The sequence below is a fragment of the Perognathus longimembris genome, chromosome 7 (assembly GCF_023159225.1).
Source record: "Perognathus longimembris pacificus isolate PPM17 chromosome 7, ASM2315922v1, whole genome shotgun sequence".
Classification (NCBI taxonomy): Eukaryota; Metazoa; Chordata; class Mammalia; order Rodentia; family Heteromyidae; genus Perognathus; species Perognathus longimembris.
The window spans coordinates 61,843,995-61,858,796 of record NC_063167.1 but is presented as its reverse complement, the minus strand read 5'-3'; the positions used below and the strand labels follow the sequence as shown (position 1 = coordinate 61,858,796).

Genomic DNA, 14,802 nt, shown 5'->3' with positions numbered 1-14,802 from the left:
TAATTCTGGGTACCGGCTGTTGTTTGGCTCATTTCTCCACTTTAGAAAACGCACGTGGCTCTCTTCTGGAAGCTTCACTTCTGCTACTAGGCTGGATGTTGGGGTTCAGTGCAAATTCTGAAACCATGTTCTAAATCAGCCGGGAAGACCCCCCTCCCCCCACGGCGCGGGACCTGGAACGCGCATAGCGTGAGGAGGGAAGGAAGGGAAGGGCAGGGCCGGGGCGGGTGAATCCCGGGGCGTAACAGGTGCCAGGGGCGCAGCTGCGCCGCCCGGGCTCCAGGGATAAGGTTTTCTTTTTCTCCGGGTTTTTCGGAGGTAAGGAGGAGGATCCCGGTCCCCCACCTGACCAATACAGGCCGTGGTTGTTCGTCGCTTAGCAACGGGCGCAGCCAATTGGCTGTAACCGAGTCCGCGGCGCCGGCGCGCGGGGGCGGGGTGGGAACCTCGGAGCCGGCGGCGAGGGGCGGAGCGTAGCCCGGCCGGGGGCGGGGAGGGCGGGAGCCCGCCGCGGAGGAGGGGCGGCCGGGCGCGAGCCGCTGCGTACCGCCGCGCCGGTGCGGGGCCCGCGGGGCTAGAACGCCGCAAGCGGTGAGTCCCCGCCGCTCCCGCTCCCGGGGAACCGTAACGGTGAGTAGGTCGCCCGCTCCCTGGCGGGGATTGTGACGCGCTGGGGGCCCCCGCAGAGCCCCGAGCCGGCGGGACCGGGATAGGTCGCGGGCGGGCCAGGGTGGGAGCCGCGGGGGGGAGGGGGGCGGGCGGGCGTGGAGGTACGCTGCGGCACCTGGCTGTGCGCCCCGGTTCCGGACCAGAGGCTCGGCGTGGCGGCCGTTGGGGCCGTTGGAGAGGCGCTGGCGAGCGTTGGCTTCTGTCGCGCCTGGAAGGTAGGTGTCCGCCCGGGGACCCGCGCCTGCTGCGGGGCGCTGCCTCTGCGCTCCTCGGTTGCGTTCCAGCCCCGACTCTCTCCGGGGATGGAGGCGCGGTGGCGCCGGGCTGGGGCGGAGGAGCGACGCGGAGCCTTGCGGGAGCAGGGGAAGGCCAATTTGGGGCTGCAGAGGCTCCCGACGGGCGGCCGGGCCATGCGGGGTCGGCGATTTGTTAGTCCCCGCCGCAAAAATGAGTTACTGAGCACACAGGTCGGGCTCTGGTGAAAAGTCTGGGGGTAGCACTTACATCATCTTAGCAGACAGGTTTGGCCGAGGAATGTTTTGGCCTGGAAAATTTTTCAGTTAAGTGCAATAAAACGAATTGTGAGCGCCCTGCACCCCTGCCAACCCTGTACTATTCGCCCAGTTATGCATGTCATCTTTAGAATCGCCCAAATAATTTGCTCTCAGCACAGATACAGAAATCTTTATAGTAATAACCCAGTTTAGGTTCCGTAGCTGTGAATACTAAACTCTCACCAGCAATGCTGATCCAGTTGGTGACAGAACTGAAGAGATTTTCCTCTCTAGGCCCCTGGGATGTGTGGGTGGTTAGAAGACACTCCTAAAAAGGGTAGTGCCAGAAGCAAAAGGGTGAGAGCTTCTTGGACGTGGAAATTGATTTAGAGTCTGGGTTCAGTTTTGGCTGAAAATGTCGAGTATCATGAGCCCCCCCCCCCGGGGGGGGCGGTTCAGGAGAGACTGGACATGGAAGGATAATTTGACCCTAAAATAGAACGATGTGTATGACTCGCCTCATTTACATACCTAAGTAAAATTTGAAAAGAGAGAAAAAATGCCTTTAAAGTTTATATCAAAGCTGTCATGAAATGTAGCACTTAGACATAGATTAATGAACTCTGACCCAGCCCAGGAAACTTAAGTCATTGTATCTCTTATTCTTGAGCAATCAACCCGTAGGTCTAAAAAACTAAACAAGAAAAGCTAATATCTAATTCCATGCTTTGTTATGTTTACTGTCTGTGGAAGTTGCCCAAACAAAATGGTTGAGACAAGGATTAGGAACTGATGCAGTTAAAACCAGGGCTTTTTTGGTAACTAGCTGGGCCTCTTCAGCCAAGTCATTTTATACCCTTCCTTCCCCTCTCATTCCCCATCTGTACAATGAAGATAATAACGCCCTAGGATTAAGTGACATGGGTAAAGCAGCTTGAAGATAACTGCAAAGACTGGGCTATTCTAGGATGAAATGTGAAGATCTCGCATAACACATTGTGCCTTGTGACAAGACTTGTTAAGCTATTATGTTCTAAACAGTCTGAGGCCAATATGTGTAGAAATGTTAACTGTTCAGATTATCAAAAGCATAAATCCAGCACAAAGTCAGATTATATAGCTAGAGCGCTCCTAAAACCTGGCATATGCTTTCTTTGGCTAAAATGGCTCTGACAGGGGTCTCAGAAAAAGTAGACATTTGAGCTGGGCACCTGGTAGCTCAAGAGGCTGAGGATCCCAGTTTGGAGACTAGGCAGGAGAGTCTGCCAGACTCATTTCCAAGTGAAACTGTGTGGCTAGAGCAGTAGATTGCCAGCCTTGAGCAAGAGAGCTAAGGAGCAGTGCTCAGACTGAGTTCAACCCCAATACTGGAGCAGAAAAAAAAAGTACACATTTGAGTCCCCAACCCACCCACCCTGCAGTATGCAGGGAAAAGTTACTCAAATTTTGTGTGGTAAGAATTTATTTTACATACTTAAATTGGAGTGATAAACTGGGTATGCTAGCTCACATCTGTAATCCCAGCTACTCAGAAAGCTGGAGCAGGCAGGATACCTTGTGCTTAGAAGAGCAGCCTGGGCAACAGACTTTACCTACTCCTAAGTTGGAGAAGTTCCAGAGCTTTTAAATGATATTTTCTGTTTTATGATAGCTGTGAACATGCTTTATTGGTTTGGCCATTTGCTTATGACACAAAAGAGATTTTGAGCATGGGTCTGTTCGGTTTCTTTGGTAATGGAAGTACAAATTACCTTGAATTCATGAGTTGATGGGGTGGAATCCAATAGGTATACCATTCATTGCTAGTAATAGAAAACAACCTGCATTCGTACTGTTTGATGGTTAGGCCAATAGTTTGTATAGCAGTTTTACTGAACTATTTTTTTAAAATATTTTTCCTTTATTAAAGACTAAACTGTTCTTTGCCAGACTTAGAGATAAAAAGATGAGCGTTGCCTTGAATTTCTCTTTAGGAAATGTATTGTTCAATAACAGAAGTTTCAGCTGCTTTTTGACAGGATTTCACTGAGCAGCTGATACCTTCTGCAGCAGCCTGTGGTTAAAGAAATGCAGGTGGTGGTATGGTGTGGTGTGGTGGAGTTGAGCTTGGTGAGAGTTGTGTTAATAAGGTTCACGGACAACGCTGTGAACTTTAGCAGTTAGACTTGAATATATATAGTGCTGGTCCTCAGGCTTGAACTCAGGGCCTGGGTGCTGTCCTTGAGCTTCTTTTTGCTCAAGGCTAGCACTGTCACTTGAGCCACCAAGCCACTTCCGGCTTTTTCTGAGTAGTTTATTGGAGATAAGAGTCTCAGGGACTTTGTTGCCTGGCTGATCCTCAGATCTCAGCCTTCTTAGTAGCTACAGGTGTGAGCCCCCAGTATCCAGCAGACTAGAAAAATATTTTATTGAAGCTTTCACAAACTTTAGAAAAGGCAAAATAATCAGATCAGGGAATTGGGTATTCAGTAAGATACAGTTCCATTCAGTTACAATGCAGTGAAGAATCTCAATGTTATGAAAAGGCAGAAAAAAGTCAAGCACCAGCAGTATAGGATGGGGGTGGGGAGGGTTGGGGGTGTGCACGTACGTGTGTATGCCAGTACTTGGGTATGAGCTCTGGCTCTTGCTTGGCTTTTTCATTCTGGATGGTGCTGTAGCACTTGAACTACACTTCCACATTGTGGCGCTTTATTGCTTAGTTGGAAATGGAACTCTTGTGGACTTTACTGCCCAGGCTGGCTTTGGACTTTGATCCTCAGATCCAAGTCTTCTGAGCAGCTAGGATTATAGGCATGAGCTTCCTGCACCAAGCCAAAATTTTTTGCTTCCTTTTGTAACTCATCACCATGTTCTGTCAATCCAAATGAAATATTTTTCTTTCCTTCACTATCCTCATTGTCACTGGTTAATTTGCCAGTCCTTGTCCATTATTTTCCTCCTTTCCCTCCTTTGCTTCCCTCTCCCTTTCTCTTTCCCCATCTCTCCTCCTCTTTCTCTTCCTCCCTCCTCTCTTCCCCTCTCCCTGTTTTTGGGATTGAACTCAGGGCCCCAGCCTCCCTCTATAAAAGTGTTGGGTTTTTTTTGGTATTATAAAAGTAATTGCACTTTTTGTGAAAATCACGGAATGAAAAGCAAGTGTTTTCTCTTTTTATTTTGTGTGTGGGTACTGGAGTTTGAACTCAAGGCCCTTTACTCTTGGCTATTCCACTCAAGGCTGGCACTCTCACTTGTCACACTCCCACTTCTGGCTTTGTGCTGGGCAATTGGAGGTTAAAGCCTCTCAGATTTGTCTTCCCAGGCTAGCTTTCAACTAGGATCCTCAGATTTCGATCTCCAATGAAGCCAAGATACAGGCATGAACCACCAATGCTTGGCACAAAACAGTATTTTCAAAAGTTACCCTAAAGTTCCTAGCATACAGTGAGCCCTGGAATTTTTGTTGTTGTTGTGCTTGCTAAAATTGGGATTTATTTTGGAAACATTAAGTCTGTAGGTGATTGGCAGAATATTGTTCTAAAAGAATTCTAAGACTCAAGTGATAAAAGAGTGCCTGTCTAGCAATCATGAGACCCTGAGTTCAAACTTAAGAACCTAAAACAAAATTATAGGGCTGAATATGTTTTTTTTTTTTTTTTTTTTTTTGGCTAGTCCTGGGCCTTGGACTCAGGGCCTGAGCACTGTCCCTGGCTTCTTCCCGCTCAAGGCTAGCACTCTGCCTCTTGAGCCACAGCGCCGCTTCTGGCCGTTTTCTATATATGTGGTGCTGGGGAATCGAACCTAGGGCCTCATGTATCCGAGGCAGGCACTCTTGCCACTAGGCCATATCCCCAGCCCTGTTTTATTATTTTTATCAGATTAAATTAGTCTTACAGAGGGAGACTCCATTGTTATATTTCCACACGTTTATAATATAATCTGATCAATCTTAGACCCTCTATCACTTTCCCTTCCTCCTTTCCTCTTACTAAAACAATTCTTTTTTAAAAGTTTTGTTATTGTTACTATAAAGGTGATGTACAGAAGGGTTACAGTCATATAAGTCAGGTAATGAGTACATTTCATTTTGGACAGTGTCATTTTTCCCTTCTATACCTACTCACAGGTTGTACAGTTCATTTTCCACATAGTGTCTAGTGAGTACCACTGTTAAATTTGTTCACCCTTCGTCCTTCCATTTCTGTGCCCCTTACTCTTCCAAAGACAGATAAGCAAGACAGAAAAGAAAAACAGCAACAAAGAAAGAACCTCTTGTTTCCATTTCCTGGAGTTCTTTTTGATGAATATTATTTTGTATGGTCAGATGCACATAGTCATTGTGCCTTTGCTCAACACAACTCTTATTAATGAGTTTTCTTGTTGAGCTTTCATATTGCATGCAATTTATTTTGACTATATCCTATTTCAAAATGAAATTTTAAATTATTCACTTATTTTTCCCTCCTTACTCCCCTACCATCTCCTAACTGGTTCTTAGATTTATGTTTTGTGTTTATTGATATATGTAGTTATATAAATAAAATGTAAATAGTGTGTGTGTATGTCCGTGAATATTTGTCTTTTAGATCTAACCTCTACATATGAATGAAAACATGGACTATTTTGTATTTTGAGCTTATCTTGTCTCAGTATGGTATCATCCAATCTCATCCAGTTTTCTGAAAATGACACTTTATGTTTTTATGTTTGTTGAATATTCCATATTGTGTGTATACATTTTCCTTATCCATTCATCTGTTGTAGAGCACCTCAGTGAATTCTATCATTTGGCTATTGCAAACATTACTGCAATAAACATATAGTCAGATATCTTTCTTGCAAAGTGATTTCCATTCCTGATATACATCCACCAGAGGTATGGAAGGATCATTGGAGAAGTCTACTTTTAGTTTTTTGAGGAATTTTCAAACTGCTGTTCAGAATGTTTGCATTAGCTTACACTACCACCAACAGTGTTATGAGGCATCTTCAGAAGAGAATGTTAAAAGGCAAGTAATGGGATTCAGAGGTTTGTTTTTTTTTATGCTCAAGGCTAGTTGCTCTACAACTTGAGCCACATCTCCACTTCCATACCATGTTATTTTGTAATTAGGAGGTGGGCCCAGAGAATGCCTATCATTCACTCATGATATTTGTTAAGTGTTTAGGAAGCCAGTGTTTGTGAGCTTTTAGAATGCTCAACTTTTTAGGTTAATTAGCTGAGTTTTTATTTCTCCTGTTTCTCCTACATTGGTAGGTAGGTACCCAGGCTTTTCCCATAGTAAAATAGGGCTATCTTTACTTCCTAGAGCCATTGTAAGAATTAAATAACATATGGAGGTAGCCAAACCTGGCATGCAGTACATGCTCAGAATTAATTATTTTCTTGCCTACTAGGGCCGCATACTAAGTTAATGCATGGGTTCTGAACTCCCTTGGTGTCCCTGGGTATATGGCTTCAAGGAAACTACTATTGAAGAAGGATTAATGGAGTTCAATACTCTACTTAACATAATACTTACTTAAATTTACCTATACCATATGTAGCATAGATCTGAGCACCCATAACTCAAAACCTTGTGGAGTAATTGCATTATAGTGCCACAAAATTGCTATTGTACCCATAGATACTGCTCACTCCAAACTGCTCTTTGTCTTGAATACTTCAGATGCTTGGTTTATTTTTCTCATAACACTATCCAACTTCTCCAAAAACATGCTGCCTTTCAACAAATGTAAAATGTTCACTTTGTTGCATAAACTAAGCACATTAACTTTCACCTTGATTTTGAGCATCATTTGCTTTTGGGGAGGCAGAGTTTCAAAAACGAAGGCCATGTAAACAACATAATGACTTAAAAACAGACAATATTGTGGGACTGATAAACTGCATCAACTGTAATGCACTCATGGGAATTTATAATTTTTGTCTTGAAATTTTTCTGATTAAATTTCTTTCATACTCAAAACTTTATAATAAATTTGTGACTCATGGTTATATACATGAATCCTTTGCAAATCTATGGGAAGCCTTATAGGTCCACTAAATCTCTTAACCCCAAATACCTGTTTTTGTGTGTGTGTGTGTGTGTGTGTGTGTGTGTGTGTGTGTGTTATTCTAGTGTTTGAGCTCAGGGCTTCTCACTTGCTAGACAGATAGTATATCACTTGAGCCACTCAGCCTGTTTTGCCCTTGTTTATTTATATTTTAAATACATAGGCTTTATACCTGTGGCCAATCTTGTGCCAGGATCTTCTTACCTCTGCCTCCCACAAAACTGGCTCTGCCCTGTTTGTTTATGTTGTTGTTTTATCAAGTTATAATGAGGATTTATTTTAGTATGGCAAGGTCAGAGTAGATTCATACAGGAAAAGAAAAACATGTTTTGCTCCCTTGCAGGAAAAGGATGTTAAAGATTCAAAATGGGGTTCTTATCTGTAGTTTTTATACTTTTTGATGTGCACAAATGAATGTGGCTATGTCAGTCTAGTGACTCCTACTCCTTAGACAGTGGTTTTGGTTGGGTAAAAGGGCAGGGCCCACCCAAAACAGATGGAACCTTTAGGACTTTGGTTTTTTTTTTCCTTTTGGAAAATACTTTTTTTTTTTTTTTTGTATTTTTTCTGTCATTATTAAGTAGTTGTACAAGTGGGTTACAATTCTCTAAGTCAGGTCTTGAATACAATGCTTGGTCAATGTCAACTCTTTCAGGAGTTTTCCAGGTTTCCTTTCATTCTTTGCCTGATTATTTTTAAGATAGGGTCTCCCCTAACTCTTTTGCCTGGCCTAGTGGTCTGGAACCACAGTCCATCTCACCTCCTGTGATTATACGCCTGTGCCACACACTGGCTTTTTGGTACTTCTAAGGGGAAAGGCTTCATTGTCTTTGGATTCTGTGATCCCAGTTCACTGACCCAAGTTGTCAGTAAGGCCTAGGACTTTACTTCCTCAGCACCAAATAATGAAATGAATTGTTTGAAATATTTGAGGAACTATATATATTTTTAAAAAAGAACAACTAAAGGGTTGGCACAAAGAATTAGGCTAGTATATTCCTTGGCTCATGACATAGTCTTATAACTGGTCAATCAATATATCTTAATTTTTCTAATATAAGCATAGTATAATATAATAATATAGTCTTTTCCTAATAAAATAAGTCATTTCTACCTTCATTATTCCTTTGATGCCTTTTAAATAGTTTTATTGGACTTGTAAGTTTTCCAGACATATATAATTAAATATACATAATTAAATGACCAGCCTTCCTGAAGCTACTTTTGTCACTTGATAGCGATGAAATTTATCTATATTGTGTGTCACTTGTTTTCTGATGGCTGCATCGTAGTCCAATTTATGAATGGGCCACAGCTTATCCATTCTGCCATAGGCAAGTGTTGGGCTTGTGCTCCTTTGCTGTTGTGAGGGCTGCTGTGTAGGTACACACTCCTGGCATGGGAAAGCAAGTCCCTCCTGGGTTAGACTAGGATTGTACTTGTTTGATTGTCAGTTATGTAAATAGGATGTGTGACTGATTGACACACTATAGTTTTTCAAACATTTCCCACCTACCAAGGCTTAGTTAAACATTTCCCAAGACTTTTATTTTTTAAATTTTGGTGGTACGGGGGTTTAAGCAGGGCTTCACACTTGCTGGGCAGTATTCTATACTTGAACCACACCTACAGCTTGAGGCTGTTATTTTCAATCATCATTTAGCACTTTAGAACATTTTGACTTTATTCTTGGAATCTGTTTTGTAAGATTGTTAGGTAATGTTCTATAATTTAAAGTGCATAAATAGAATTGTAATTTATGGTGAACCATAATCTCCAGAAGGCAGTAGTGATTATAAAACTATGCATTCGAATGAAATGGAGGTTCTGTGAAAGCAGTTTAGATCCTTACCTGAGGCTTGGAATCTGTATAGCTGAGATAGAATTGGAGAATGTGCATTTTTAACAAATCTCCAGGTAATGTTGATGGTGCTGATCTTGGGACCACATATTGAGAACTATCACCAATGATGAAGTAGGGATTAAATATTGAAAAATAGCAGATTCATGAATTGTAGTTGGTTTATTTTCTTTAATTTTTTAAAAGTTAATTTTTAAAAATTGTTATAAAGGTAATGTTACAGAGGGGGTATAGATACATGAGTCAGGTAATGAATGGCTAGTTTTCTTTTTGGACAACGTCACTCCTTCCCTTTCTTCCATTTTTTCCCTCTTGTCCCCACCCACAAATTGTATAGTTCATTTACAACATAATGAGTTACCACTGCTGCATTTGTTCACCTTCTTTCTTAGAAAAAAAATTGTATTGCCTTCCATAAATTGTTTTTAACTTGTAATTACTTCAGCAAGAATTACTTTACTAATAAAATACCAATACATTGTAATTTAAAATTTTTTATTTGAACTTGTATGTGCATGCCAGTTTGGGGACTTGAACTCAAGGCCTATGCGCTGTCCCTGAACATTTTTGCTCAAGGCTAGCATTCTACCACTTCAGCCTTAGCTCTATTTCCAGCTGTTTCTCCCCCTTCGTTCCCCCGCCCCCACCCCCCAATATTTTGGTGATTAATTGGAGTTAGGAGTGTCTCATGGACTTTCCTGCCTAGGCTGGCTTTGAGCCACAATCTTCACATCTCAGCCTCTTGAGTAGCTAGGATTATAGGCTTGGGCAACCAGTACCCGCCTTATTTGAACTTTTTATTGAACTTTTAATGTAAGATATGTGTTAAAGTATTTTTTAAATAATTGTCTTATAAAATTAAAATTGCTACCGTTTGAGTGCACTGGAAGAACATAGAATTGTTATATTATCTTGAAATTAACCTACTCTTGAATCTGCCTCTGAATCACCTTGCTGCTTCTCTAGTCAGTATTAGATTGAGACCTGTTCTAAGTTGAAGCATAAAACAGCAGCTAAAACAGTAGGACTAGTCTTCTAAAATATCACAGCTGTGTCCCTTATACTAATGTATCCTTGAGGTTGGGCCTTTATTCAGCAGACCTGATTGGGTTCCTCTCACACGTCAGTGATGAGACTTCACACCAAGTAGGGAACAAGTGCATGGTGACAGTCCTGCTAGACAGGAACTCAGCTAGTGAGAAACATTCCCTTAAAATGATGTCTGCTCTATGATAGAGTCCATACAAAGTGTTCTGGAAGCACAAAGAGAAGGGGTGGCAGTTCTGAAACAGAGCTCAGTAATTTTTTAAAAATTACTAAATTTAATGTTTTGCCTACATTTATGCAGTTTCCATTTCCATTTAATTGGAAATATTTCTATCTGATTGTAACATTTCTGTCAGTGAGATGGATGGGAGGGAGTTGCCTGTCTGTCTGTTCCCTGGAACACAGCTGCACAGGGCAGCACTGAGAAAATGTAGCAGGGTGTCATGGTTAAGAGTGGTGAACGATCATGGGTTTGAATTTTGGCTTTGTCCTGTTCTAGTTATATAACTTTGGACAAAACCGTTTGAGCTTCAAATTTCCTTGTCTGTAATGAAGCAAAGTGTTTATTTGGATTACTGTGAGATAATTGAATAAGTAAATACATGCAAAATGAATAGAATTATTTCAAGTGATACATAATTAATCATTTTTATTATTGAAATTAGAATAGTATTTACCAAACATTGGATTGTGAAGACTATATATATTCTGTTATAAAAATGTATATTGGGGGCTGGGGATATGGCCTAGGGGCAAGAGTGCTTGCCTCATACACAGGAAGCCCTGGGTTCGATTCCCCAGCACCACATATATAGAAAATGGTCTGAAGTGGCGCTGTGGCTCAAGTGGCGGAGTGCTAGTAGCCTTGAGCAAAATGAAGCCAGGGACAGTGCTCAGGCCCTGAGTCCAAGCCCCAGGACTGACAAAAAAAAAACTGTATATTGATAGGTGAGCACTGGTGGCTTATACTTGTCCTAGCTATTCAGGGGACTGAAGTCTGAAGGTCTTGGTTTGAAGCCAGCCTGGACAGGAAAGTCTGTGAGATACTTTATTCCAATGAATTACCAAGGAGCTGGAAATGGAGCTGTGGCTCAACTTACAACAGTAGCTTTGAATGAAAAAGCTACGGGCCAGCACCCAGGCCTGGAATTCGAATCCCAGTACAGGCACAGAATTTTTTTTAAAGTTAGAAATAAATAGCCAGGCTCACTTTCATATTAGGTTCTATGAGAACTGTAAAAACTACAGATACATAGAACATGGGTAGCTCACATCTGCAATGCTAGGTACTCAGGAGGCTAAAGTCTGAGGATGGCAGTTTGAAGCCAACTCTGGGCAGGAAAGTCTGTGAGATCTTTATCTCCAATTAGCCACCAAAAAACTGGAAGGGGAGGCATGGCTCAAGTGATAGTGTACTACTTGCCTTGAGTAAAAGAAGCTCAGGAATAGTCCCTAGGACCTGACTTCAAGCCTTAGGACTAGCAGGCATGGGCATATGTGCACACACACTCACAAAATCATAGCTAGTAGAATGAAAATTCTACTGATTTTACAGACATGAAAACTAAATCCCAAGGAAACAGAGCCGAAATGTTGCGCAGTAAGTGATGGAAGCATTGCTGAGAACCATAGCTCCTGACACAGAATCTGGTCCTCTCCAATATATGTTAGCTTCCCACAAGTGACTGTTTTGGAAAAAACTAGACAGAACTGAAACCTACAGTAAACACATTTCCAATATGAAGTCATTGTATAATAAAATATCAGAAGATATACATAGATTATTCTGCCTACCTGACATAATTTAATGAGCTCTATCCTTGAAGCAGAAATTAACCTTAGTAACTAGTCTTACAGGTTTGATACTTATTTATGGGTTTTATTTTTTTGCAGAATGGTTATAAATAAAAACCCTATCAAGGTTGGGTTATTAATTGGCTCAGGGAAGAGTCCACCTTCACTGTGTCTGCCAGAACTCTGTGATTTTATTCTTCACAATAGTTGAGGAAAGTCTGGCTTCTGTATTTCTTATTCCTCTTGTCATGAAGGGCAAGGTGCTCACAGATAGTCCCATTTGTATGTTTTGACACAACAAGGCATTCATGTACACTGCATTATCTTGCTCATCGTAATTCATGTATTACTTATTCGTAAATATGGGGAATAGATGTAAGAAGTGAATGTGATTGGTGGAAAGCCTGCCATTTGTTTATTAAAGATTTTCATTGAGGAGCAGGAGGGCTACTCTGTGATTGAGCTATAACTAATTAGTCTTTCATACATATTTTGCCTAGCTCTGTGTGAGTTCCCTGCCTCTAAAGTAGTTATAGAACGCTATCTGTACCTAAAACATTTATACTTATATAAAGTGAAGGTCTTGCCTTCCATCCCTCCCTACACGCATCCATCCCCCAAAATGGTGATCATATTTTTCTCATTAATCCATAACTTTAGAAAAAAAATCTCTATGCTCTCTACCATTTTAGCCACATTTCCACTTCCAGTTTTTGGTGATTAATTAGATATATAGTCTTTTATGGACTTTCGCTGGTTTTGAGCTGTGATTTGGCTTCGAACCAAGGACCTCAGATCTCAGCTTCCTGAGTAGGATTATAGACATGAACCAGTGGTACCTAACATGTAGCTTCTTGCTCCCTTGATTATTCTAAGAAAAGAGTAATTTTCTGATGACAAATTTTGGCCAGAAGCTTCACTGAGGTTGTTTCCTGTAATCCAGTGGTATATACACATGAAATATTTCACCACATTTGGTCTTCACACCATTTATGTCCAGTCAGAAGATGTGATTGAAGTCTGTTCTTAAAAGGTGGTAGTGGGTGATGGCTTCCTGGGCCTCTCACTGTAGGAGAGATGGTTGAGTGGACTCCAATCTGAGGTGGGGCTGGGACTCCTGCCTCTGCTCTTTGTTAGCTCTGTGACCTTGGGCACATGACCTAACCTTGCTGCCTCAGTTTTTTTTTTTTTAATCTGTGCAAGAATTAGTAATGTGGTAACACAGTTGATGGTTTGACTACATACATATTTAGAAACATTGTAAAGAGGCACTACTAACTAACAATGTCTGGCACATGTTTCCACCAAATTAGTCTCAAGTGCACTATGCTTAATTTTTATTTATTATCTTATTAAATACCTACATCAGTTTTACAAGTAGGCATTTTCATCCCTATTCTATAGGTAAGGAAGCAATCTTAAAGCCATGGTGTTGAGAAGTGAGCTAGTCACATGCCACCTCCAGGACTCTTGAGACATTTATTGTTTGTATTTGGGCTCTTCAACTGTCTTTCTAATTGTCTGAAAATCAACAAGAAAGCAAATTAATAGGCTAATACCAAATAATTTAGATGTTAAAGTTGTAAAAATATTTTCTAAGAGTTTGAATTTAGTCTTTCTAAAGAGAATGGAGAACACAAACCACACAAGTTTTAAGTGGCACAAGCATTTATAATGGAATTAAAAGATAGTCTCCTTTGGAACAAAATTTTTAGAAGATAATATTAATTATATTTAGGTTTTTTTGTTGTTGTTTTGGCCACTCCTGGGGCTTGAACCCAGGGCCTGGGCACTGTCCCTGAGATTCTTTTGCTCAATGCTAGCATTCTATCACTTGAGCCACACAAGCACTCTACCACTAAGCCACATACCCGGCCCTATATTTAGTTTTTGAGGATTTATAGTGTGCTGATAACATTTCTTTTCTGGTAGCACTGGGGATTGTACTTGGAACTTTGTGCTGATAAATGAATTTGTGTATGTACATATTACGTACATACTTACGTGTGTATGTGTGCACGTGCGCACGTTGGTACTTTAATCTAGGGCCTTGCTGGTATTCTTGCTTAGTTTTTTTTTTTTTGCCCACAGCTGGTCTCTACCCACCAATTGAGCCATCCCTACCATTCCAGCTTTTTGCTGCTTAATTGTAGATAAAGAGTTTCACAAATAGATCAGCCTAGCTTTGTCTGCTGGAGCTGGCTTTGAACTGTGATTCTTAAATATCAGCCTCTTTGTAGCTAGAACTGTAGATGTGAACCACCAGCAATTGACTTTGATGAATGAATTCTTTCTATGACTGAATTTATAATATAGGACTAATGTTTAAAGACTTGGTTTTCATAATTTAATTTTGCCTTTTTTACAGTATTGGATTTAAACAATAATTGTATTTTCTTATCCCAACTATCTGGTAGCTTTAACTTTTCTGTGACTTGTGTTAAAAACTTTGAGTTTTAAATTAAATTCCGAGGAGAAAGATGGCGCCGAGACAATAGGGAGGCACCCCGACTCGCACCAACTGAATAGCGAGCTGGGAACTCCAACACCCAACACTCCACCAAGAACCCAGCAAAACCAGCATCCAGAAGCAGTGGAGAAACGCAGGAAAACAAAAAGGAGCAAAAAAGAAGAACCGAAAACCTACACGGAGCCGGAGATTAATCGGGGCACCCTCCCCCCACCAGCCGGCCCTGGCCCAAACAGGGTCAGGCTGGGAAAGGGAAACCCGGCGATCGGCAGACAGGTTGCCAGGAGCGCAGAATCCATATAGCGGGAGACCCCACGGACACAAAGCAGGGTGCGGACCAAGACACACCCAGCAGCGACGAGAAGTTCGGGTCCACACCGGATTCGGACAAGGGAACCCAGCGCGGCAGAAAGAGGGAACGGGGGAGCCAC

The 14,802-nt window shown here is 41.6% G+C and overlaps 1 protein-coding gene across 2 annotated transcripts in view; it reads left to right on the top strand.

Annotated features, from left to right (window-relative positions):
• Positions 1-498: 498 nt before the first annotated feature.
• LOC125355347 (SSX family member 2 interacting protein) overlaps positions 499-14,802 on the top strand; it is a 61,458-nt gene continuing 47,154 nt past the window's right edge. For both annotated transcript variants that reach the window (XM_048351673.1, XM_048351672.1), the window contains exon 1: positions 499-630. The gene's annotated coding sequence lies outside the window, so the exon portion shown is untranslated. The remainder of the gene's footprint in view (positions 631-14,802) is intronic.